The sequence below is a fragment of the Colobus angolensis genome, unplaced genomic scaffold, assembly GCF_000951035.1.
Source record: "Colobus angolensis palliatus isolate OR3802 unplaced genomic scaffold, Cang.pa_1.0 Scaffold245, whole genome shotgun sequence".
NCBI classification, from domain to species: Eukaryota; Metazoa; Chordata; class Mammalia; order Primates; family Cercopithecidae; genus Colobus; species Colobus angolensis.
The window spans coordinates 136,775-163,019 of record NW_012115655.1 but is presented as its reverse complement, the minus strand read 5'-3'; positions in this window follow the sequence as shown (position 1 = coordinate 163,019).

The window sequence follows — 26,245 nt, the reverse complement described above, 5'->3', positions numbered from 1 at the left end:
TCCATAATAAATTTAAAAGGACATTTATAATGATAAAGCATTATACTTCTATGCTCTTTCATATCTAGCTTCTACATCCACTATGTCGTGGGAGTCTCCCAATAGCACTGAACAGGCTGGGAAAATATTATCTTAAGTTTATGAATATAGAAACTAAGTGGTAATCAGACTTCCAGTATTCACACCCTTGTGTAGTCTCCTCCCACAGTGAATAATACCTACATGTATCATGAATCAAGTATGCAAAAATGATGAGGTATGGCTTCTAAGTCTATATAATGAAAGGCATTGAGGTTTTTGCCTCACCTTCTTGAATCACCTACATGGGGGAAAGCCAGCTGCCATGTCATGAGGATACTCAAGCAGCCATGAAGAGGCCCACATAGAAGCAAATGAGGCTGCCCGCCAGCGGCCTGGACTAACGTGTAAGCCATGTAAATGACTATCTTAGAGGCAGATTTTCCAGCCCCAATTAAGCTTTCAGATGACCACAACCAACATTTTGGTTACAACCTCATGAACCACTCACCTAAGCTTTGCCTAAATTTCTGGCCTATAGAAACTGAGATAATAAATGTTTGTTGATTTAAGCCACCACATTTTGGAGTACTTTGTTACACAACAATAGCTAACCAATACGCCAGTCTCAGATAGGAATGCCAATTCTTAATCCTGTCTCCCATCTTTCCCCTTTTTTACCATCTACTCCAACCCTCCTGCCTCCTGTCAGAAAATCCTCAAGTGTATGTGTGTGGTAAATATAGACCAAAATGCAACATGTAAAGCGTGCTCAATATTACCTCACTACAGTCTCCTTTGGCAGATAAATCATTACCATTGCCATTATCTTGAAGAGAAGAGAACTAAAAGAAGCTACTTAAGAAACTAGGTAACTGACTTTTGTGAAAGTCAGATTATAGATTCAACAAGATCAGAGTAGCTACTAGGCCAAGTCCAGATTTTCCAGGGAATACTTTATGTTAAATTTTATGTTAAAATGTTTTAACATAAAATAGCTATAAACTTACCTATAAGTGGTTGTGAGAGGCTGAGGGGTGCTGTGGAAGCTGGAAAGATAGTTTTAATTTGCACTTTAGGCTTTTAAAAACCACATATTCCCATTGGAACTGACTCAAATACCACTTTAGTATTTATATAAGGAAAGTATGAACAAAGTAATATTTATGCATTAATGTGCTTTACAATACCAAACGTAAACTTGCCTTGCAAAAGGCAAGATAATCTGTCATTCCACATATTTGAATACATGTTGCTGGTCAAATCATTACACCAGTTACTCCCTGACCCTGCTCTCTGACATAATAACCAACATAACAGCTCATGGGATAGTCCTTAAAAATAAAAGACTTTTATTTGCATGTGATCTCACCATTGGGCTCCAGCCTGTGTGACACAGCAAGATCCTGTCTCAAAAAAAAAAGTAAGTCAGTCAGTGCGGGGTCAGGGGAAGGTGTTGACTTTTACTTTTAAATAAAAGTAAGATCACTTGGTTTTCCTTCTTTCTTCATCCACATTCCCTCCCTGCTTAAATTTTTCTTACGACAGCCCCTTAAATTGGTCATCTGGGCTCAGCTCATACTCTTGCATTTGCCAAGAAACAAAGCTGGCCCAATTGTGTGAGTTTCTGGTGATTCTCCAATGGTAATGGATAAAAGGCATAAAAATCTTTAGATTTGTTTCTTTTTATCACAGCCATAGTTACCACTGATGGAATAATTTTATTAAAGACATGAATTATTCTTTACAAAGTCATGCTTATTCTGTCCTAGTAATAGGTATTCTCCCAGGTGAGTATGTATCGGGGAGGAAGGGGTAGAAGGATATCTCAGGGCCCTGGTTGCCTTGTCTAACTCTATCAGCACCATCTCATCTCCATCCCCAAGATACCTTTTGTTCATGCTCCCAGGAGGTATAGTGGCTAACAAAAGAAGCCCAACTTTATCACTGATTGTGTGATTTGAGTCACATTATTTATTCCTCTGAACCTCAATTTGTCATCTTTAGGCATTTACCCTGCGCACCTCACAGGGTTTTGGAAGGATTAAATAAGATTATGTGTGAAAAAAAAATTTAATTTTTTTGAAAGTTTTGTTGGTATGGAGTAGGTGTATATATTTATAAGATACAGAAAATGTTTTGATACAGGCATAATAATTTTTTAAGTGAGAGATAGACATATGAAATATATTGCAACAGTTGAATATCTCATTAAAGCTCATAGCAAGAAGTATTCATGGATAAATGATAGACTCTATTGCAATAATCACTGCTGTTCTAACATGCCCCAAATATAATATGTAGATGATAATAAGTTCTATGAACAGAAGTAGATCAGCGAAGGCATATAGGGAATGTGGGGTTGGACTGCAATATGTATCAGTTGTCAAGGTCATCTTCACTAAAGGGTAACAAATGAAAAAATATGAGACCCTTCATGATTTTTTATGTCATTTACTCATTCAGCCAATATTTTAAAAATGGTTTTTACGTGCTAAATATTGTTCTATGCTCTGGAACAAATAAAAGTGATTAAGTGGCCTGGCACGGTGGCTCATGCCTGCAATTCCAGCACTTTGGGTGGCTGAAGTGGGTGCATCCCTGGAGCCCAGGAGTTTGAGATGAGCCTGGGCAACATAGCAAAACCTTGTACCACAAAAAATACAAAAAACTAGCCAGGCATGATGGCATGTACCTGTAGTCCCACCTACTGGGAGGTGGAAGTAAGAGGATCACTTGAGCCAAGGAGTTGAGACTGCAGTGAGCCATGATCTCACCATTGTGCTCCAGCCTGGGTGACAGAGCAAGACACTGTCTCTAAATAAATAAATAAACAAATAAAGTGAATAAGTCAGTGGGGGGCTGAGGAAGGTGTTGACCTAAGTAACTTTGAAAAACTGTGTTTTGACTGGAAACGGTAAGACTAAACAAAACTGTACTGTACTTACTGTACTCTAGTTGGTGACTTTTCTCACGGGGGCACAGGCTAACAATTATGAAATTGCTGTACATATATACTAAAACTGAACAAGTGAGCAAATGGATGGTGCATGACAAGAACCAAATTTCTACCAGCTGGCATAGAAAGTTACAGATAAGCCAGGAGGGAAGTCTAGAGTGAACCACATGGTACTGGATTAGGTTCAGAGATATCAGTGTGAACTCATGTTTAGCTTATATAGATACAGATGGTTTGATAGAGAAAAATTATAGTTATGTGCATATACATGGGTTGCTATAGACACACACACACACACACACACACACACACACACACACGTAAATATATTTCCTAATTCTCTTCACTGAGAGGGCCTGGAAGTAATGACACGCTATTAGCGATGTTGATTTCTAATACCATTTTTCAATAAAAGGATCAAGTGTTCTTGAAAAATTAACTGATTCTAAAGCTGGGGCAGGAAATATGCAAGATAAGTCTGGAACTGGAGGATCTTTTTTTTTTTTTTTTTTTTGAGACAGGGTTTCACTCCCATCGCCCAGGCTGGAATGCAGTAGCACGATCATGACTCATTGCAGCCTCAACCTCCTAGGCTCAAGCAATCCTTTCACCTAATTTTTCTATTTTTTTTAGAAATGAAGCCTCACTATGTTGCCTAGGCTGGTCTCAAACTCCTGGGTTCAAGCAATCCTCCTGCCTCAGCCTCCCAAAGTGCTGGGATTACAGGTATGAGCCACCATGCCCAGCCAGGAGCATCTTTTAATGACAAAAATAATAATAATAATAATAATAATAATAAGGAATTGTTTAAAAGATCAAAGGATGTGGGTTGCATATCAATGGCACATAGGAACCAATTTGAAAGAGCTTCCAATGGTCAAAGATGAAACAATTTGAGCAACGAAATAAATGACAGTTTTGAATTACAACCCAAAGTATAAATAAATATCAATGAGTTAATACTGATATAAACAGATAGTTGAATAAATAAATAAACGAGAGAGAGAAGATAGATCTCCAATGTAGAAAAATCCCAAATAATGTCGGTTGATATACCCTCTTAAAAAGGGTAGAGCTTATTTCCCTACAAAAACACCATGAATGTGGAATACACTTAGTAATGTAGTTCTGAAGAGTAGAGCATGCAAGGGGTGGAAAAAACGGAGCAACCTTAGAGGAGAAACCTGTCAGACACTACTTCAGCCAGGTTAATATCGTGATAAGTCATGTTGATATTTTGCACCCTTGATACGATGTATTAGAAAGGCAGTTTACCTTTGAAATCTTCCTCCTCAAAGCACATTAATTCCAGTTTAACTTCAAGAAAACATCAGACAAGCTTTTGGACTTTCTACAGATATATATCTCAAAACTGTCAAGGTCATCAAAAGCTATGAAAAGTCTAAGAAAGTGTCACAGAACAAGTATGCCTAAGGAGACATAACATCTGAATATACTGTGTTTCCTGGATGAAATCCTGGGATGAAAAAAGGACATCAAATAAAAACTAGTGAAATCTGAAGAAAGAACAGTTTAGTTAATAGTAATGCACCAACGTTCCTTCCTTAGCTGTGGCAAGGTAATTAATGTAAGATGTTCACAGTAGGGGAAATTGCATGCAGAATATATAGGAATTGCCTGTGCTATCTTTGCAGCTTTTCTGTGAATCTAAACTTATTCTTTTTGAAAGTTTATTTAAATTTAACAACCACGAAAAATAAATGTCAGACATTACCCTTGTCCTTATGGAGTTGACACTAATCAAATAATCACAAAAATGTTTCACATTTTTGCATTTTGTAAATGCTATGAAGGCACTGTGGAAGAAAAGTACCGAGGCCGTGAAAGAAGAAAATTATTATGTGCGTATACGCGGGTTGCTATAGACACACATACACACACAAACACACACACACACACACACACACACACACACATACACGTAAATATATTTCCTAATTCTCTCCACTGAGAGGGCCTGGAAGTAATGACATGCTATTAGCGATGTTGATTTTTAATACCATTTTTCAATAAAAAGATCAGGTGTTTGAGGAGATTGACCTCATCTCTTAAGGCAGAAAGTAATGCTGAAAAGGCCATTTGCTCTAAAGGAGGTATAGGTAGGAGTTTGGAGAATGGAATAGAGAATGGAGAGGATAAGAGTTTTCCATGCAGAGGAAACAGGACATGCAAAGTCCTCTAACTTGGGGCTGTATATAATGTCTCTGGTTTCAATATCCTCATTGTACACTAGAGTTTAAAATCAAAGGATTTTAGCATCTTACAGGTCTGAGTTTGAGTCTCAGTTTCAACCGTTATTAAGTGTATGGACTTGGAGCCAAGTTATTCAAACTTTCCTTGCTAAGGGATGGGAATAATAACTCTGACTTTGCAAAGCTGTTTTAAGAACTCAATGCGATAAGGAACATAACATGCCCAGCAGAATATCTGGCTTTATAGGAAGTACTCAAAGAATGATAGTTATTAATTATTACAATACTATGGTCATCAAAAAATTCAGGCTGGATGAGATTATGCCTGAATTTTCTTCTGGCTATAGGATTTGATGGACCACTAGCTATAGGTATTTGTACAGTTTCTGTGGGAAAGGGGCTATTTGTGTTATGAAAGCAAAGTAAAGCAGTAGCTTCTAGAAGGAATACAGGTGTAGGTCCAGGCAGGTCCCCTACCTAAAACTCTAAATTTTATGCAAAACTAAAATCCTTTGGAATGAAAACATTGAAATATACTCAGGGGACATATAAATGTTAATATGATATAAAAATCCAAAACACAGAGTAAGACAAATCAGGTCATTTTCAAGTTAAGCAAAGTAGGTAGAAGATTTTTTTTTTTTCTTACTTGGGTACAATTCAAACCAAAACAAGTGCTTTTTCGGTTTTATCATTATTTAACAAAACAAAGCAATCTCCAAATATTATGGCTTTTCTGAATCCAGATGTGATAATCAATAACTTAGACGTATTTTTGTGCATACAGTTAGAAAGAACTGCTTCTTGATGTCACACATACACAGAACAGAAAAATGAAGAGTTAGAGCTAAAAGGTTCCTCAGAGACCACATAATACCATGGATAGGATAAGAATATTGAGATCCAAGTTATGAAAAAATTTGTTTCAAGCCAGAGACAAGACCAGAATGCAATTTTTAGCTCCTTTTTCTTCCTAAACCATATTACCCCTCAACCACAAAGCCCCCAAGTGCTATAAGATTCTCAACTGTGATGCATCATAAAATGAAGTCCTACCCACTCATAAACCTATGTTATTACAGAAAAAACAAGCTAAAGTTCACAGTTTAAAAATACCTGTAGTAGACCATAGTAGCAATGTTTAAAAACAACTTCAATTACAATAAAAATAAGTCTTCTTGTTTAAGCTAAATCTGACTGTAGTGCAATTTCCTCTAAGAAATTGTCTAGGGGTAGGGTGAAAGGGTTAAGTCTGTGAAGCACATTTTTCAGCCACTAGCTGTGGTATCCTGGGTAATTACTGAGGCTTAGTGGAGACCACACCTTAGATAAACCTGTAATGCTGGAGTTTTCTGCAAACATTTTCTTTCCTGCAAGCTGTGGCTTGTTTCTTTCACAGATTTGTCCTATGTTTTCAACTTGATTTTCCAGTGGCTAGTTTATACTTGGTAGAGCCAACAAATTATGGCCTGTTGATTTAGCTTTATATTTTCTTGGTGCTTGCGTGAGACAACCATGCCAGCTATGTGGTAATGAACACAATCAAGCCAGATGAATTATTTTCCTACTATAGGAATACTATTAAAAAAAAAAGAAGAAGAACTGGTTCAGGTGAAGATCATGATTTAGTTTCCCTTGCTTTATTCACTGATTTTAAAAATAGGCTTTGCCCGAGACTGTAATTTTATTCATATTTCACTTCTTAAGAGAACATTTGATTTTTCTCATTTAAAAAAAATCTATTTTATGAACAAAGCCAGCACAAGAACAGTCTGAGGGCAAGGTGGTGCTTGGTGTGACAAAGGTATGTGTGTCCTTGTGGAAAGCCAATTCTCCATCATGGTGCTCTATGAAAAATGAAATGACAATCAAGAAATCATGTTTTGATCATGTCAGTCTAAAAAGTGTACAAAGTAAAGCAGTTTGTGTTTTAGTTTTGGTTGTTATCAACTACAAGTTACTCTTGAGGGTGCATATACCTTTGGGGAAAAAAACTCATATGACATCTAGGTCAATGGGGATGTGTCTTTTGGCTTTGTAAAGAAAGGTGGTGCTCCCATTTTTGTCTCCATCTCCCCGCATCCCATCACCATCATCTCCACCGGACCTAGGAGAAAATGCAATGGATAATCACAGACTAAGGAAAAAAAACGTATTTTTGTAAGGTTAGCAAGCATAGTAGCATTATTTTCTTAGTTTTGCATGTTAGATGAAGAATTAAGCCAGAGATACAAGCATTTGAAGTGACAAGCTCAAGGTTCTAAATGAAGCCAACAGTAGGGGGATTACCACCCAGGCCAATGTGCTCTGCAAATGCCCTCCGGACACTCTTTGGATAATCATCAACATCAACACACCCAACAACACTTCTCATACACACATTAGTGGAATTACTTTAACCAAACAGCTTGATCACTATCTAGGTGAAAAGGCAGCATTTCGGAAATAGAAATTTTGATCAAGGATAGAAGGAAGAATCACTTTTGAGCCAGAAGCCTTGGAGGAGGGGAGCGGTAAAGGAAAATATATATATATATTTATTAACTTGTTTTTTATTCTTTTTTATTTTAGTTTTTTCTTGTTTCTCAGAGCAGATTAACTTTTTCTTTTAATTCCAAACGTAATAGATGCTTAAAGCAACAAGTAGTATTATCCAAAAATGTAGAGAGAGCTTTTAAAGTGAAAATATCCTCACTGAGATTAACCAGTACTAATAGCCTGATGCATTTCTTTGGGGGCTTTTAAAAAGCCACAAATGAAATATAAAGAGCATGGTGGAAGTGTGGGAAGTGAGGCAGGAAGGAAAAGGATTAAGGTTCAAGAAAAGGGGAGGGAGAGCCATCCCTCCAAAGTTGCCCTCAAACTGGCCTCAGTCATAACCAGGATACTAAATTCTATGTTGGGAAGGCTGTGATTTCAGTCTCCCCTAGGTCAGCTTCATTGCCCCACTTGTCCTGGTGTAGGTTTATGAAATTCCTATCCCCCCACCCCACACAAAGTCACTTACAACCCAATCATCCACAAGGGCACAAAGACAGAAAAACAGAAAGTGACAAGTAATGGAGAATAACCTTCTCCTTCTGTTCTCTGAAAAGAGGCTGTTAGTGGGCATCTGGTATCCTCAGGTCAAACTAAGACCTTTGTACATTGATTTTAAAATTTTAGGATTTGCTTTCTTGAAATCAGAATGGCCACGGATTAGTCCATTCTCACATTGCTATGAAGAAATACCCAAGACTGGGTAATTTATAAAGAAAAGAGGTTTAATTGACTCACAGTTCCACATGGCTGTACGGGTGGGGGGCCTTAGGAAACTTATAAGCATGGTGGAAGGCACCTCTTCACAGGATGGCAGGAGAGAGAATGAGTGTCAAGCAAAGCAGAAAGCCCCTTATAAAACCATCAGATCTCGTGAGAACTCACTATCACGAGAACAGTGAAGGGGGAACTGTTCCCATGATTCAATTATCTCCACCTGGTCCCGCCCTTGACACTTGGGGATTATTACAATTCCAGGTGAGATTTAGTTGGGCACACAGAGTCAAACCATATCAGGCCACAAAAGTGGACAGCTACTCACTGAGTTTTCAGGCCAAGTGCACCTGAAGAAATTCCCAGTCCTGGTGGGGGCCTGGCCCTTTGACTATGATGCCAAGTCCCAAAGGTCAGCTTGAGGTTGGTCATTGAAATGGGATTCACTTTTGGAAAAGTTAATGGTGATTTGGGACTTAAGCTAATTTCAGACTGAGCTGGCATACTCCTGCCTCCCCTCCCCTACATGCAATCTACCTCCCCAGTGAAGCTGCTGCATTCACATCCAGCCAGAGTAAGATCTATCCTCTTGTAAAACATCATTTTAGAGCTCAGTTCACCTGCCAAGTCTTGAACAACCACTAGAAGCCATGGTTCTTACACAGCAGGTTGGTCAAGAATAGAGTCAGGGCAATGAAATGAGTCACAAACTGATGACGATATCCTTGGAAACCCAGGATGTATTCCTAAGTCTGGAGGAAAGTTGCTAGCCAAGGCCAGAGTTGACTGGGGACCCAAATGATAAGACCCCAGGACTTTATCCATCTGTCAATAAAACCCAGACTATTCTTACTGGCATATAGTTAATGCCAGGGGGCGCAAGCCAATGCAGTTTGAGAAGTGTTGTAGAATGTCTCTCCCGAGTAAATCTGACAATAAAAAAGGGAGACGTTTCCATAGGGATCCAAGAAGTTCCCGAGTACATCATAGATCACATACTGGAGCACTGCAGAAGAGCTATAAGAGCAATGGTTGACATGATCTTCCACTTTTCCTGCTCTTTGATGTCAATAAAATCTGGAGGCTTGTTATAACAATCAGTATTATCAGCGTTATAATTGCTTTTTAAAATTTAGTGCTTTCTTATGTGCCAGACTCTATCCCCAGCACTCTACAAACATTATCTCATTTAATCCTATCAATCTGTGTAAAAAGCTCATAAATTGTTCACAAAGTCATAGGCAGGTTCATTAGACCCTAGCTTTACAAATTTGGGTGAATGCTTCACAAGAGTCAACCCACTTTTCTTTTTTCTTTTTCTTTCTCTCTCTCTCTTTTGTTTTCTTTTGACGGAGACTTACTCTGTCTCCCAGGCTGGGGTGCAGTGGTGTGATCTCGGCTCACTCCAACCTTCGTCTCCTGGGTTCAAGCAATTCTCCTGCCTCAGTCTCCCAAACAACTGATATTACAAGCGTGCACCACCACGCCCAGCTAATTGTTTGTATTTTTAGTAGAGATGTGGTTTCACCATGTTGGTCAGGATGGTCTCGAACTCCTGACCTCAAATGATCTGCCTGTCTCGGCCTCCTAAAGTGCTGGGATTACAGGCGTGAGCCACTGCCTCCAGCCCAAATCACTTTTCCTGTTTTAAAATTGGTTATTTATTCCAGCCTTTGCTCCGAGGAGTAAGCTGAGTACTAGTATCAACATCATATTCCTTTTCTTGATGACTGTTGAAAGCCTGGGCCTTGCCAATTCTTTCAAAGTCTGGCTGAAAGACAACTGATCTTTGACAAAGCAAACAAAAACATAAAGTGGGGAAAGGACACCCTATTCAACAAATGGTGCTGGAATAATTGGCAAACCATATGTAGAAGAATGAAACTGGATTCTCATCTCTCACCTTATACAAAAATCAACTCAAGTTGGATCAAGGACTTAAATCTGAGACCTAAAACCATAAAAATTCTATAAAATAATATCAGAAAAAGTCTTCTAGACATTGGCTTAGGCAAAGACTTCATGACCAAGAACCCAAAAGCAAATGCAACAAAAACTAAGATAAATAGATTGGACTTAATTAAACTAAAACAGCAAAAGAATCAATCAACAGAGTAAACAGACAACCCACAGAGCGGGAGAAAATGTTCAGAATCTATACATCGGACAAAGGACTAATATCCAGAATCTACAAGGAACTCAAATAAATCAGCAAGAAACACAATCCCATCAAAAACTGGGCTAAGGACATAAATAGACAATTCTGAAAAGAAGATATGCAATTGGCCAATAAACATTTGAAAAAATGCTCAACATCACTAATTATCAGGGAAACATAAGTCAAAAACCACAATGCGATACCACCTTACTCCTCCAAGAATGGCCATAATCAAAAAATCAAAAAATAATACATGTCAGAATGGATGTCGTGAAAGCGGAACACTTTTACACTGTTGGAGGGAATGTAAACCAGTACGAGCACTATGGAAAACAGTGCGGATATTCTTTAAGGTACTAAAAGTAGAATCACCATTTGAACCAGCAATCCCACTACTGGGTATTTACTGAGAGGAAAAGAAGTCATTTTATGGAAAAGATGCTTGCACTTGCATGTTTATGGCAGCACAATTTGCAAGTGCAAAAATATGGAACCAGCCCAAATGCCCATCAATCAACGAGTGGATAAATAAAATTATATATATGTGTGTGTATATATATATACATACACACACACATATATATATATATATATATACACGCACACCATGGAACACTATTCAGCGATTAAAAGGAACGAAATAATGGCATTTGCAGTAACCTGATGGAACTGGAGACCATTATTCCAAGTGAAGTAACTCAGAAATGGAAAATCAAACATCATATGTTCTCATTCATAAGTGGGAGCGAAGCTATGAAGATGCAAAGGCTAAGAATGATACAATGGACTTTGGGGATTGGGTGGTGGAGAGTGGGAGTGGGGAGGAATAAAAGAAAGCACAATGGGTACAGTGCACACTGCTCAAGTGATGGGTGCACCAAAATCTCAGAAATCACCACTAAAGAACTTATTCGTGTAACCAAACACCACCTGTTCCCCAATAACCTATTGAAACAAACTAAAGTCTGGCTGAAAGAACAAAGCTTATGGCAAGAGGGAGAGATCCAGTTCAAAAAGGCAAGCAGATCAAGGTGCTAATGATAAACAATGATTTGTTACTTTAATATAATACTCGTAATAATTAAAATTCTTAATCTCTCAAAGATAAAGCCTGAAGTGAAATAAGAAAAGGCATGTGACATAACCATTTACATCATGGAGTAACTTCCAAAAGGCAAGCAAAGATATTTATTTGTTGAAAACTTTGCAAATACTTAAAAATACAAACAACAGATGGCTCTCATTTGGATAATACATTATTTCTGGCATTCTTACTTCATATAAGAGTGTGATACCATTCTTCAAGCTAACTTTTGGGTATCTGCCTCATCAGGTCATGGGGTTGGGGACCACTGGTGGTGAGAATCTGAGCACTGGGTACCAAGCAGACTCTTCTGCCCCAAGAAATGACCTCTCCAGTCCATCTCTCTCTTAGACGTCAGCCAACAAAAAGGGCAACCTGTGGAATATCCACCTTTATGACTGTTAAAGTACCTCCCAAAGGGCATTTTAAACTGCCCATTGCACTGGATGAACAAACTGAACTTGTTAAAGATCTGTATTTACCAGACTGCTGTGGTCTACGCTTCTTTTTAGACCTTTTAAAACCTTTTTAAGTCTACAACCCAAACCTGCAAACATTTTATTTGGCCTCTTGCCTTTCCTCCCAATTAATCCAAATGTATGGTGTTTATCATCAAACTGAAATGAGGAAAGCGGAACTTATCTTTGGATAGAGATGTCCTTGGTTCTCTCTGTTGCGCAGAGACTTCTGACTTCCAGGGATATTAAGTAGACATAGCTAAAATGACATTTGATGAAGACTGATTAAACAACAGGGAGGGGAAGTTGAAGGCTGGGGTCCAAGACAGAAGACAGCCAGGTGATGTTCCTGGAAGCGGCTCACAGGCCTGGGCCTGCTGCCTGGTCTTGGCGCCCAACAGGTAGGGGGTGTGCGCATGCGCATGATGAAGCCTGTGGCAAGGCGTCCGAAGCCCCAGTGATCCCGAGGTGATAAAGTCAACATGCCAGCCTGCCAAAATCTGAAGTCTGAAAAGGACCTATTTTCCACTACACATATGAAGATAACATTATCGTTCAAATATTTATTTGGGCTTGGATTCTGAAAGACTTATTCCTCTGTTAGGCTTAGGCACTTCCCCATTCCTTTCTCTCTCTTTTTCAGATTATATGAGGATTTCCTTGTCATTTGTCTGAGGGACTGATGCCTTATTCATTGAAGTAGTAGCTGAAGCCTGAAAACAGAGAATTCAGGGACACATAAATTAAAGGTTGTAAAAGTTTAAATTGTTAAGCAAACTCAGGTCATAAAATATACTCTCATCATCGTTCCAAAAGATTGTGTTTAAAATGAAGCCATAGGATACCTCCTTCACACCACTTATTTCTCAGTTGAAAGATAATCAAGGACAAGTCTTTTTTTCCCTTAAAATTCAATTCTTTAAAAGAAAATTAGCGGTTGGGTACTTTGGCTCATGACTGTAATCCAGTACTTTGGGATACCAAGGCAGGAGGAATCAGCTCAGGAATTCGAGACCAGCCTGGGCAACATAGTGAGACTCTGTCTCTAAAAAAAAAAAAAAAAAAATACAAAAATTAGCCAGGCATGGTGGCGTGTACCTGTGGTCCCAGCTACTCAGAAAGTGGGAAGATTGCTTGAGCCCAGTAGGTCAAGACTACAGTGAGCCATAATTGCACTATTACATTCCAGCCTGGGTGACAGAGCAAGACCCTGTCTAAAAAAAAAAACTTTTAATATAAATGTTATGGCATGAGAAAGCTACAACCAACTTATGGTTGTAGGACTTATTCATGAATGAACTATTTACAGAAATAGAACTGATGTGAGCATAATTTTTAGATAAAAATATAAAATGGCCCTTTTGTAGGGATTTTTACTGGCCAACAAGGATAAATAAATTGTGCGTAGTGCATATCAGATGCCAGACACTCTTTCAAAAACATTAATCATTTAATCCTTATAGTAAGTCTACGATGAAGATATTATTTCCAGCTTATAGGTGGGAACATGAAGTCAAAAGATTTGTCAAAATTGCACCATCAAGTAAGTGCCAGAGAATGAAAATCAGATTTTTGACTAAAAATTTGATATGCTTTTCACTATACTGTGGTATCTCTTAGGTATGAATATTAAGCATTCTAACAAGAATTAATTTAAATTTGTGCTTTCCCATATCCCACTACAGATATGTTCCTCAGCTTTGAGAACTATATTGCAATATAGAGAAGGTATGTTCCAATAAAGGAGACTGCCTTAAATCCTTTTTAAAAACAAAGTAGCATATGCATAAATTAGGAAAGAAAAATTGAGAAAAAATTTTAAAGTCTATTAATTGTCTCAAAATGAAATGGTATTACATATTATTTGTGAATCATCAGAATGCTAGAGAAGGTTCCCAAAATGATACTCTGAATGAAATATTTTAAAGTATCATTAAGACTCTTAATCCAAAGAACTTTGGAGAGACTCTGTCCCTTTAGTTTTCTTTAATGTATGCCCTTGAAAGAAAATGCCCATGCAATAAATGTTGATCAAAACACGTTGGCTTTGTAGTTATAGTTTGCTACAAAATTAAAGATAAATTCTAATGAACTATGCAGAAGTATGACCTCATAACTAGGTAGGTAATGATACGGTCAATGCCAAAACACAGTCCTCATCAGTGAGAGCTGAAGCTTAAGGTTTGACATTTTATTTCTTTGTTCCACATGTTTATTTTTTGAATTTCTTAAAGACTATTAGAGGAAGTAAATTAATATCCTTGAGTATTCATTGGCTCACTGTCATACTGAATGGGCAAAAGCTGGAAACATACCCTTTGAAAACCGGCAGAAGACAAGGATGCCCTCTCTCACCACTCCTATTCAGCATAGTATTGGAAGTCCTGGCCAGGGCAATCAGTCAAGAGAAAGAAATAAAAAGTATTCAAATAGGAAGAGAGGAAGTAAAATTATCTCTGTTTGTAGATGACATGACTGTATATTTAGAAAGCCCCATCATCTCAGCCCAAAACTCCTGAAGCTGATAAGCAACTTCAGCAAAGGCTCAGGATACAAAATCAATGTGCAAAAATCACAAACATTCCTACACCCCAATAACCAACAAACAGAGAGCCAAATCATGAGCAAACTCCCATTCACAATTGCTACAAAGAGAATAAAATACCTAGGAATACAAATTACAAGAAATGTGAAGGACCTCTTCAAGGAGAACTACAAACCACTGCTCGAGGAAATAAGAGAGGACACAAACAAATGGAAAAACATTCCAAACATTCCATGCTCATGGATAGGAAGAATGAATATCATGAAAATGGCCATACTGCCCAAAGTCATATATAGATTCAATGCTATTCCCATCAAGCTACCACTGACTTTCTTCACAGATCTAGAAAAAACTACTTTAAATTTCATATGGAATGAAAACAGAGCCCATATAGCCAAGACAATCCTAAGCAAAAAGAACAAAGCTGGAGATATCACGCTACCTGACTTCAAACTATATTACAAGGCTACAGTAACCAAAACAGCATGGTACTGGTACCAAAACAGATATATAGACCAAAGGAACAGAACACAGGCCTCAGAAATAATATCACACATCTACAACCATCTGATCTTTGACAAACCTGACCAAAACAAGAAATGGGGAAAGGATTCCCTATTTAATAAATGGTGTGGGGAAAACTGGCTAGCCATATGCAGAAAACTGAAACTGGATCCCTTCCTTACACCTTAAACACAAATTAACTCAAGATGGATTAAAGGTTTTAACATAAGACCTAAAACCATAAAAACCCTAGAAGAAAACCTAGGCAATACCATTCAGGACACAGGCATGGGCTTCATGACTAAAACACCAAAAGCAATGGCAACAAAAGCCAAAATTGACAAATGGAATCTAATTAAACTAAAGAGCTTCTGCACAGTAAAAGAAACTATCATTAGAGTGAACAGGCAACCTACAGAATGGGGGGAAATGTTTGCAATCTATCCATCTGACAAACAGCTAATATTCAGAATCTACAAGGAACGTAAACAAATTTACAAGAAAAAAACAAACAACCCTATCAAAAAAGTGTCCAAAGGATATGAACAGATGCTTCTCAAAAGAAGACATTTACATGGCCAAGAAACATGTGAAAAAAAGCTCATCATCACTGGTCCTTAGAGAAATGCAAATCAAAACCATAATGAGATACCATCTCACGCCGGTGAGAATGTGGAGAAATAGGAACGCTTTTATATTGTTGGTGGAAGTATAAATTAGTTCAACCATTGTGGAAGACAGTGTGGTGATTCCTCAAGGATCTAGAACTAGAAATACCATTTGACACAGCGATCCCATTACTGGGTATATACCCAAAGGATTATAAATCATTCTACTATAAAGACACATGCACATGTATGTTTACGGCAGCACTATTCACAATAGCAAAGACTTGGAACCAACCCAAATGCCCATCAATTATAGACTGGATAAAGAAAATGTGGCACATATGCACCATGGAATACTATGCAGTCATAAAAACAAATAAGTTCATGTTCTTTGCGGGGACATGGATGAAGCTGGAAACCATCATTCTCAGCAAACTAATGCAGGAACAGAATACTAAACACTGCATGTTCTCACTCATAAGTGGAAGTTGAACAGTGAGAACATATGGGCACAGGAAGGGAAACATGACACACTGGGCCCTGTTGGGGGTTTGTGGGCAAGGGGAGAGATAGCATTAGGAGAAATACCTAATGTAGATGACAGGTTGATGGGTGCAGCAAACCACCATGGCACATGTATACCTATGTAACAAATCTGCACATGCTGCACATGTATCCCAGAACTTAAAGTATAATTAAAAAAAAATCCATTGGCTCAAAGAAATAGCCATTTATGCTCCACTAACATATTTGGTTTGCTTCGAACAATGCAAATAAGAAGAAGAATGTTCTACCCTATTAACAATGACAATCTGTGTGTTGTCTGTGGGTGGATGTGAGCACACTCAAAAGGAGTAACTTGAAACAATAAAATTTTTTCAGAATATGAGTCGAGGCAGATTTATTTAGGTTTATAGAAAAAATATTTTCAGGAAAGAAATGTTATTATAGGCATTGGCAAAGCAAGATGTGATGCCTGCGTTATGAGATTTTAAGCATGTATTTCAGAAGGTAGTTTAAACAGTATAAATCAAGGCTAAAGCATAACTAATATATTCCTTGATGAGGTTAGTTCCTCAGCTGTCTCATTGCCCTGGTTCTTAACCCCTCCCACTGATTTCACAGTTTGTGTGTATCAGGTTTAGTCATTTATCTAGTGAAGCAGTTATCATATTCCACTATTCCATGGGTAATCATGACATAAGCAGTTAGCACTTTTCATCTTCAAAGCTCTTAACAGCAGTTAATTAATATAAACAACCCCCTTAGGAGATAAATTAATCACACTATAACAGTTCCCATTTTTCCAGTTGAGAAGCTGAGGTAAAGAGGCTAAGTAGTTGGCCCAAAGTCATTGAGAAAACAATATTTGAAGACTGTGGTGGCTTGAGGAGTTCTGAGATCTCAAACTTTAATAAAAGGTTTGCATTTCTCATTAGTCTCTCATACATCATATACAATGTCATTCAACCAGCAGCTTTCTCCAGATGGCATAGTGGAAAACAGATGATTGTTCTGCTGCCTATACTAAGAGAGTCAGCTTGATTCTTCGTATTAACCTGGCTGGTCATAAAGAAGTTAAAAATGTGTCATCACCAAATAGAGTCTTTAAATAGAATTTTACCTTCTGTTTCCTTAATCCCAACAAACCAGTCCACAGATCTGTATTGCCAAATCTATATTTGATGACAAACATCAGGTGTCAGAAAGCAAATACAAATGAATGTGAAAATGTAGCCACTGATCATTTGGTCATCCCACCAAATGCCTGAAATTGTGTGAAATTTAGAGTGGTTTACCTGAACCCCCTAGATATATTGACATTGTTTTGAGTTTAGATCAAATCACACTCCATAATATTCAATAAATTATGCAGTCATGAGCCACATAACGTTACCATCAACAACGGACAACAGACAGTGGTCCCACAAGATTATAATAGAGCTGAGAATTTCTATCGCCTAGTGACATTATAGCTGCCTTAACATCATAGTGCAATGTGTAATCCCCATGTTTGCAGTAATGTTGGTGTAAACAACCTACTGTGCTGCCAGTTATATGAATGTATAGCACATACAACGATGTTCAGTATATACTTCACAATGATAACAAACGACTAACTTACCGGCTTATATCTTTACTATACTATACTTTTAATCATTATTTTAGAGTGTACTCCTTGTTTTAAAAAGTTAACTTTGAAACAGTTGCAGTTAATCATTCAAAAGGTATTCCAGAAGAAGACATTATTATCATGGAAGATAACAGCTTCATACATAATACTGCTTCTGAAAACCTTTCAGTGGGACAAGACATGGAGGTGGAAGATAGTGATACTGATGATCCTGACCCTACGTAGGCCTAGGCTAATGTGTGTGTTTGTGACTTAGTTTTCAATTTAAAAAATCATGTTAAAACATATAAAAATTATAAAAATATTTTAAATTTTAAAAGCTTATAGAATAAGGATATAAAGAACATTTTTATACAGTTGTATAGTTTGTGTTTTAAGCTAAGCATTATTAAAAGAGTAGAAAAGTTTTTTAATTAAAAAGTTTATAAAGTAAAAATGTTACAGTAAGCTAAAGTAAATTTATTATTGACTTTTTAAAACAATTTTAGTGTAGCCTAAGCATACAGTATTTATAAAGTATACAATATAGTAATGTCCTAGGCCTTCACATTTACTTACTACTCACTCACTTACTCATTCAGAGCAATTTCCAGTCCTGCAAGCTCCATTCATGGTAAGTGCCCTATACAGGTGTATCATTTTTTTATTTTATACAGGTGTATCATTTTTTATTTTATACAATATTTTTACTGTATCTTTTCTGTGTTTAGACACACAAATACTTACCATTGTTTCACAATTGCCTGTAATATTCAGTACACTAACAGGTTGTACAGTTTTGCAGCCTGAGAGCAATAGGCTATATACCACATACATAGCCTAGATATGCAGCAGGCTATGCCTAAGTACATCTATGCATAAGTACACTATGTGACGTTGGCACAATGATGAAATAGCCTAATGATGCATTTCTCAGAATATATTTCTATCATTATTTGATGCATGACTGTATATAATTAATTCAATATATTCAATGTCTTATTTAATGACATAGCCTGGGACTAATAAATGGGACAACTAGGCTGTACCCTTTTCCTCAATACACAGTGACACACAAAATTGAAATCTACTACTTTCAATTTTTTCATCTAATAATAAAATCTTAAAATATCCCAAGCTGTTCTTGAGCAAATTAAACAAAATCTATATGGAAATTTATTGACAAGGTATAAAAGGAACTTTGGGAATTGTCACATTAATATTGCTACAACTCTCTTGTATTTGACAGTCATGGCTGTTGTCCAGTTATTGGTCCAAGTGGAATTATGTGACTTTGCTATACATATCAATTTGCTTTTTTAGCCTGAATCATGGTCCTCTTCTCCCTCCTTATTTTGGAAAAGTACGAGATGCATAATGGGGATCTCATTTTAATTAAAAAGAACAACATAAACTTTTCCAAAACATTGTATTGTAAAAATAAACGCTATACCCAAACTTATTAGTGCCTAAAAATCCTGAAATACAGTTTTAAAGAAATAAAACATCTTTAAAGTCATCCTAGGGAAACTGGGTGAAAGATAAATGAGAACACTGTGCTAGTTTTGAAACATTTCTCTGAATCTAAAATTATTCCAATATAAAACTTTTATTTTTTTAAGGGCAGTATAAAAATGAGTGTGGTAGACTAAAAAATGGCCTACCAAGAGATATCCACATCTTAAACCCTAGAAACTGTGAATGTTACTTTATTTAACAAAAGGGGGAAAAAAAAAGGATAAAGAGGCTATAAAGGTGTGTTTCAGTTAATCATATAATGGGATTATGATAAGTAAAACAGACAGCCTCACAGCTCTGTAGCCTAGCTGTCCTTAACTCTGGATCTCCTGGGTAGATTTGGGGAGAATAGAGTGGAATGAGATTATTGTCTGGATAGGCCCTAAATGCACTCACAAGTATTATTATAAGAAGGGGTGTCATAGTTCATTCCATGATGCTACAACTGAATATTTAAGACTGGGTAATTTATAATAAACAGAAATTTATTTTTTATGGTTCTGGAGGTTGAGCAGTCCAAGATCGAGGACCTGGCAGCAGGTGAGGGTCTTTTTGTTGCATCAGCCCATGGCAGAGGGTGGAAGGGTGAGAGGGCAAGAAAGAATAATAAATCAAACTTACAACCTCAAGCTCTTTTATAATTAGCATCAATCCGTTCATGACGATGGAACACTCATGACCTAAACACCTCTCTTTAGGCTCCACCTTCCAACGTTTGTTAAATTGGGGATTAAGTTTCCAACACATGCTTTTTGGGGGATACATTCAGATTATATCAAAAGGGCAAATGGATTTTGTATACACAGAGAAGTTGATATGAAGATGATGCAGAGAGATGTTTGAAGATGCTAGCCTTGAGACTGGAGTCACAGTCAGAGGTTGCAGTGAGCTGAGATCAGGCCACTGCACTCCAGCCTGGGTGACAGAGTAAGACTCTGTCAAACAAAAAAAAAAAAGAAAGAAAAGAAAAAGGAAAAGAAAAGAAAAGCAAGAGGAAGACTTTTCTCCAAAGATCAAAAGATTTAAAACTCTGGTGCCCTTATACTGTATGGCAAAAAGCCATATGTCTGTTTAAGGTGTGTGTGGCAGAGAGTGTGTGTGAGGTATCCTACATTGTTGCCCTTGGATCTCAATCTATCAATATCTTCTTCTTGTTTTTAATCTCTCCTCTACCTCTCTGCTACTCTTATAAATATATTTAAGTTGCTTCAAATGACCCCCTGCCAAAAACCAAAGCAAAAAACATCTGATTCCACAGTTCCTCTACCCATCACTATCTCTTTTCTTCCTTAACAACCAAACTTCTTGAATAAATAGACTACATATTCCTTTACCTTTTCACTTCCCATTTACTTTGCAACTCATAGTAATTAGAGCAAAAACATTTACCTGAAACCACTCTCACTGATGAATATTCAACAGGTGATGGGATCATGATACTAAGCAAAACAGACGTGGTCCTTGCCCTCACAGCTCTGTGGCCTGGCTGCCCTCGGTCCTTATATCCTAAGTAGCTAAGCACTCCCTTACCACTTGTCCTTATTGTCCCCTTCTACCCATTCAATTCAGCTCCTGCAAGGTTTCAGGTGAGCCATGCATGATTTGAATGATGAAAAACATGGGCCTTATTCACTTTTCTACCTGACACCAAATCTGTGTTTAGCAAGTCAGCAAGATAAAATCTGAAGATGGCTGTTTCTTTCCAGCTATATTTATGACTGATATGAAATTGACACTTTAGAACTCTGTGGTGGTTCCTAACATTACCAGAACTGTTCATGCCATCTTTATTTGTGCTCTGGGCACAGACAGAGCCTCGGTTTCCTAACAAGCTATTTAAACATTCAAGAAGGACTAATTTCTTGACATACCTGAGTTTTCAAACTCTAAGAAGAGGGAGCAAAACTGTAAGTGAAATAAAACAATACATTGAGTCGCTGTAAACGGATTTTTTTTTTTTTACTTAAAGTAAAATAAACTATAAATGTCTAGTCTTTCCAATAAGAAAATTTTAAATAACTAAAGGAATTGATTAGTTAATTGGAAAAGATTGCTGAGGAATCGGATAATGCAATGTAGTATTATCAATGTTTTGCAACAGACTAAGTTGCAAGTGGAAAAAATGAATGAAAAGGTGAATCTCCTTTTTAAAGCAAACACTTGTGTGTTTGAAACTTATCAATAATGGCAAAGTAAGAAAAAGTCTTCATAGAGAAATACTAACCAGAGAATTAGCACATGAGATATTACATATAAACTCTTACCATGACACATGTGCACATACACACACACACACACACACACACACACACAATGCATGCTCTCTCAATAAAAACACCAATCTTGGGGAGCAAAAACTACTGCTAGAGAATATGACTTCTATTAGGTTGGGGCAAAAGTAATTGCTGTTAAAGTATGACAAAAACCACAATGACTTTTGCACCAACCTAATATTTTAATAATAACTAAGCTATTGTTTTAGCTGTTATGCTTCAGAAGTTAATATATGTAAAAGGATATAATTATTGACAGTGTTTACAGTAAAATTTTTTTTTTTTTAGTGAGAGGATTATGTACACATATTGAGGTGGAGAGACAGAGGACATTAGAAATGAGAAGGGCTTTAATCATTCACCTTAAACAGAACAGGCCAAAAGATCCTATAAGCTCAGTGAGAGAAGGAATCGTATGTGTTTTGCTGACTACAATGTCGTCAGCAATTAGTAAATGTGTAAATGAAGAAACACCTATTTCCCATATCACCCAATACCCTCATGGCCAGAGAAGAGATAGGGCCAGAAATGGAGCAGTGAAGATAGAAATAATGGCCGGTCACAGTGGCTCATACCTGTAATACTAGCACTTTGGGAGGCTGAGGTGAGCAGATCACCTGAGGTCGTCAGGAGTTCGAGACCAGCCTGGCCAACATGGTGCAACCCCGTCTCTACTAAAAATACAAAAATTAGCCAGGCATAGTGGCACGTGCCTGTAATCCCAGCTACTTGGCAGGCAGAGGCAGGAGAATCGCTGGAACCCGGGAGGCAGAGGCTGCAGTGAGCCGAGATCTCGCCACTGTACTCCAGCCTGGGTGACAAAGCGAGACTCTGTCTCAAAAGAGAAAAAAACATAATAATAATATGGTTGGGCTCTGTGTCCACATCCAAATCTTATCTTGAATTGTATCCCCACAATTCTCAAGTGTTGTGGGAGGGACCTGGTGGGAGATAATTTGAATCAAGGAGGTGGTTTCCCCCATACTGCTCTTGTGGTAGTGAATAAGTCTCAAGAGATCTGATGGTTTTATCAGGGGTTTCCACTTTTGCATCTTCCTCATTTTCTCTTGCTGCCACCATGTAAGAAGTGCCTTTTGCCTCCTGCCATGATTCTGAGGCCTCCCTAGCCATGTGGCACTGTAAGTCCAATTAAACCTTTTTTTCTTCCCAGTCTCCGGTATGTCATTATCAGCAGTGTGAAAACAGACCAATACAGAAATGAAGAGAGAAGAATGGTTTGATTAATACTGTCACCAACTATCTCAGTTTAGTGGTGCCATGTTGTTGGGTGAATGTGAAAACATGGAGTCAACAAGAGTAGTCTATTCTTTATAAAGTATAGATGTGAAGAAAAGGAAAGGAAAGGAAAGGGATGAGGTGGTGGCTAGAGGAGGCTACTAGTTCAAGAAGGAGCTTTATCTGTTTGTTTGGAGATAAGATGAAGTAAACAAAGGGCAAAGATGAGAAAATGATTTCTGAGGAAGCAGCAGTTGGCACTACCCACACACTAACATATTGGCTTGGAGGCCACATGGTTAAACTGGAAGACCAATGAGAGGAGAATCAAAAGGCCCTTATGCTAGCCCTGCCTTTGGTACTCATCCACCTTCTGAGCTAACTTGGGTAGGCCACTTGAGCTCTCCAAACCTCAATTTTATCACCTGTGAAATAAAGAGATGGGAAATTACATATTTTTTTCATCAAAAATTAATCAAGAGGAAAGGGGTGTAAGGAAACATAACATAGGAAGACACGAGGCACTGTTACAATGCATTTGAGGGGATCTCTTTGTGAAATATCACCAATGGCTGTGCTCCTAGAGCAAGCTAGCAATTTCCAAGCCCAACAGAACTGCACACCCAACCCGTTTTAGTAGCCCCATTATTCGCTTCATCATTGTCCTTTTCTGCACTGACTTGACTGAGCAGGCCGCTATGGGAACTCTGTTTTCTAAGCCAGAAAGAACAAGCTGAGTCGTGCTATTGGTCCTTTTGTATCAAGATTTAGCAATCAGCACATTAATAAAGTCTCGAAGATTACTATCAGTATGAAAGGCAAAATTCACACAAAACAATTAATTAACAGCATTAAAACAAATGCATTGCTGAGGATGGAATTGGATCCAGGAGACAAAATGGGTTAAAAAAATTTTTTTAAGGAATGCTCTAATTGAAAACTGGCAGCGGCAGAAGACACAGTATAGTTAAAACAGTATCTTATCAGAAAATTAGCAAAATGTAATTTTTATTGGGTTTTACAGATGTTATTTTTAACCACATCAAAAATCCCACCTCATGGCTATTGGCACAAATTGTCATAATTACTATAATTTGAAGTCTGAGCAATGGAATGGCTGTTGAGATAGTTATCTCATCCTCAGGCTAAGTCTGCATTAGTTGAGCAGCCAGGAGAAGGAGCTCATGTTTTTGTACTTGGTCTGGACTTCATTTGTGTCCTTTATCCGATCTCATTCTTAGGAATATTGAAGAATAATTTTTTTCCACCTGAAACACTGGAGAAAATCAGGAGGTTAATATTAAGAGTGTTGAGGTCGCCTTTAATTAACATACCAATCACCTCACCTCCAATCTGTGAGCAAAGTGTTGCATTTTGTTCTATTTTTACATTTCCCAGTGAACTCTATCATATTTAATGCATATACTAAATTCTGGGCATAATATCTTCAGCTACCTACATAAGCATAGTTGATGATGCCAAGCTAAGAAAAAGAAGCTTTTAATATTTCTGATATCCAATTTCACATATTTTCATTGCCACTTGGAGAGCAAAAACATAACTAAACATGTCCAAAGTATATCTAACTTATAAATAAGAACATGAGACCAAGAAATGTCTCAGAAGAATTTCTGTGGTTACTTATATTCACAGATTCACAGTGATATCAATGACAGAAACAATTATGGTAGTGCTATAATTTAGATTTGGGGATATAGACAGCACAGCTAAGAGGCTCTAGGAATGCTCAGCCAAGACAAAGAGAGGTCTCAATAATAAAATAAGTGTGATCAGATTTAAGGACACAATTTCAAACAACGAAAAAGTAAAAATTGACAGACTAGGCCGGGCGCAGTGGCTCATGCCTGTAATCCCAGCACTTTGGGAGGCCGAGGTGGGTGGGTCATGAGGTCAGGAGTTCAAGACCAGCCTGGCCAACGTGGTGAAACCCCATCTCTAGTAAAAATACCAAAAAAAAAAAAAAAAAAAATAGCCAAGTGTGGTGTCTTGCACCTGTAATCTCAGCTACTTGGGAGACTGAGGCAGGAGAATTGCTTGAACCTGGGAGGTGGAGGTTGCAGTGCGTGGAGATCATGCCACTGCACTCCAGCCTGGGTGGCAGAGCAAGATTCTGTCTTGGGAAAAAAAAAAAAATTAACAGATTAATTTAATGATCACCTAAAGCTGAGTGATATCATTGCAATCCAGCCTGGGTGACAGAGCAAGACTCTGTCTCAGAAATAAATAAATAAATAAACAAATAACAGACTAATTTAATGACCACCCAAAGTTGAGTGATGTCATTGTCACTTTAGGCCATAGAAAAATTTCAAAATGTTTTCTTTCAAACTCTAAGCCATAATTTAACTAAAGTATTGTATAAAGAAGGGACATGGATTAAATTCACACATTCAAAAGATACTGTGTGCTTACACTGTTCCAGGCCCTGAAGAAACAGTAATGCATGAGAAGTGCTGCTCCCAGTAGAGTAACACAGACAGGAATAATATAGACAGCAAACAACAAAATAAGTATGTAATATAATGCCAGATAGTGTACGTGTTTTGGAGAAAAGTCAAACAGGGTAAGGAAATGGAGAGTGATGGCAGTTTAAATGAGAAAGCCCGCTCAAATAAGGTGATATGGAGCACAGACTTAAAAGAAGTGATGGAAAAATTCAGGGTGATACATGGGAAAAGGAGATTCCAGACAGAAGAAACGACACGTGCAAAGATGTTGAGGTAGAAACGTGCCAGGAGGTTAGTGAACAAGGACAGAGTGGTAGGAGAGAAGGTAGGGGAAGCAGGCAGGCTACATCATATAAGCCTTTCATAGACCATGGTAGGGACCTTAGGTTTATTCTGAGTATGGCTAGGGGCTCAGAGGGTTTTGGGTAGTGGAGTAATGTAATCTGACTAATGTTATAAAAAGTTGATTCTGCTGCTGGGTAGAGGATAGCAGTGAAAGTCATGAGAACAGTGACTAGGCTATTATTACAAGAACTATTCAAGCCAACTAGATAGTAGCTTGAAGCTGCATGATAGTAGTGAAGGGCATGAAGACTGGTCAGATTTAGGATATATATTGGATGTGGTACCAGGAGGAATTGCCAATGAACTGGATGTAAGAATCAAGAGAAAGAGAGGAATCTGAAATGACTCCTAGATTTCTGGCCTGAGAAGATAAATAAACAGTATAATCCTCATTGGAATGGGGAAGATTTGAAGTAGTATGGGTTTTAGATGTTGGGATGGAAGTCAAGAATTATGTTTCAGTTATCTTAAGATTTGCTGGCCATGGAGTGTG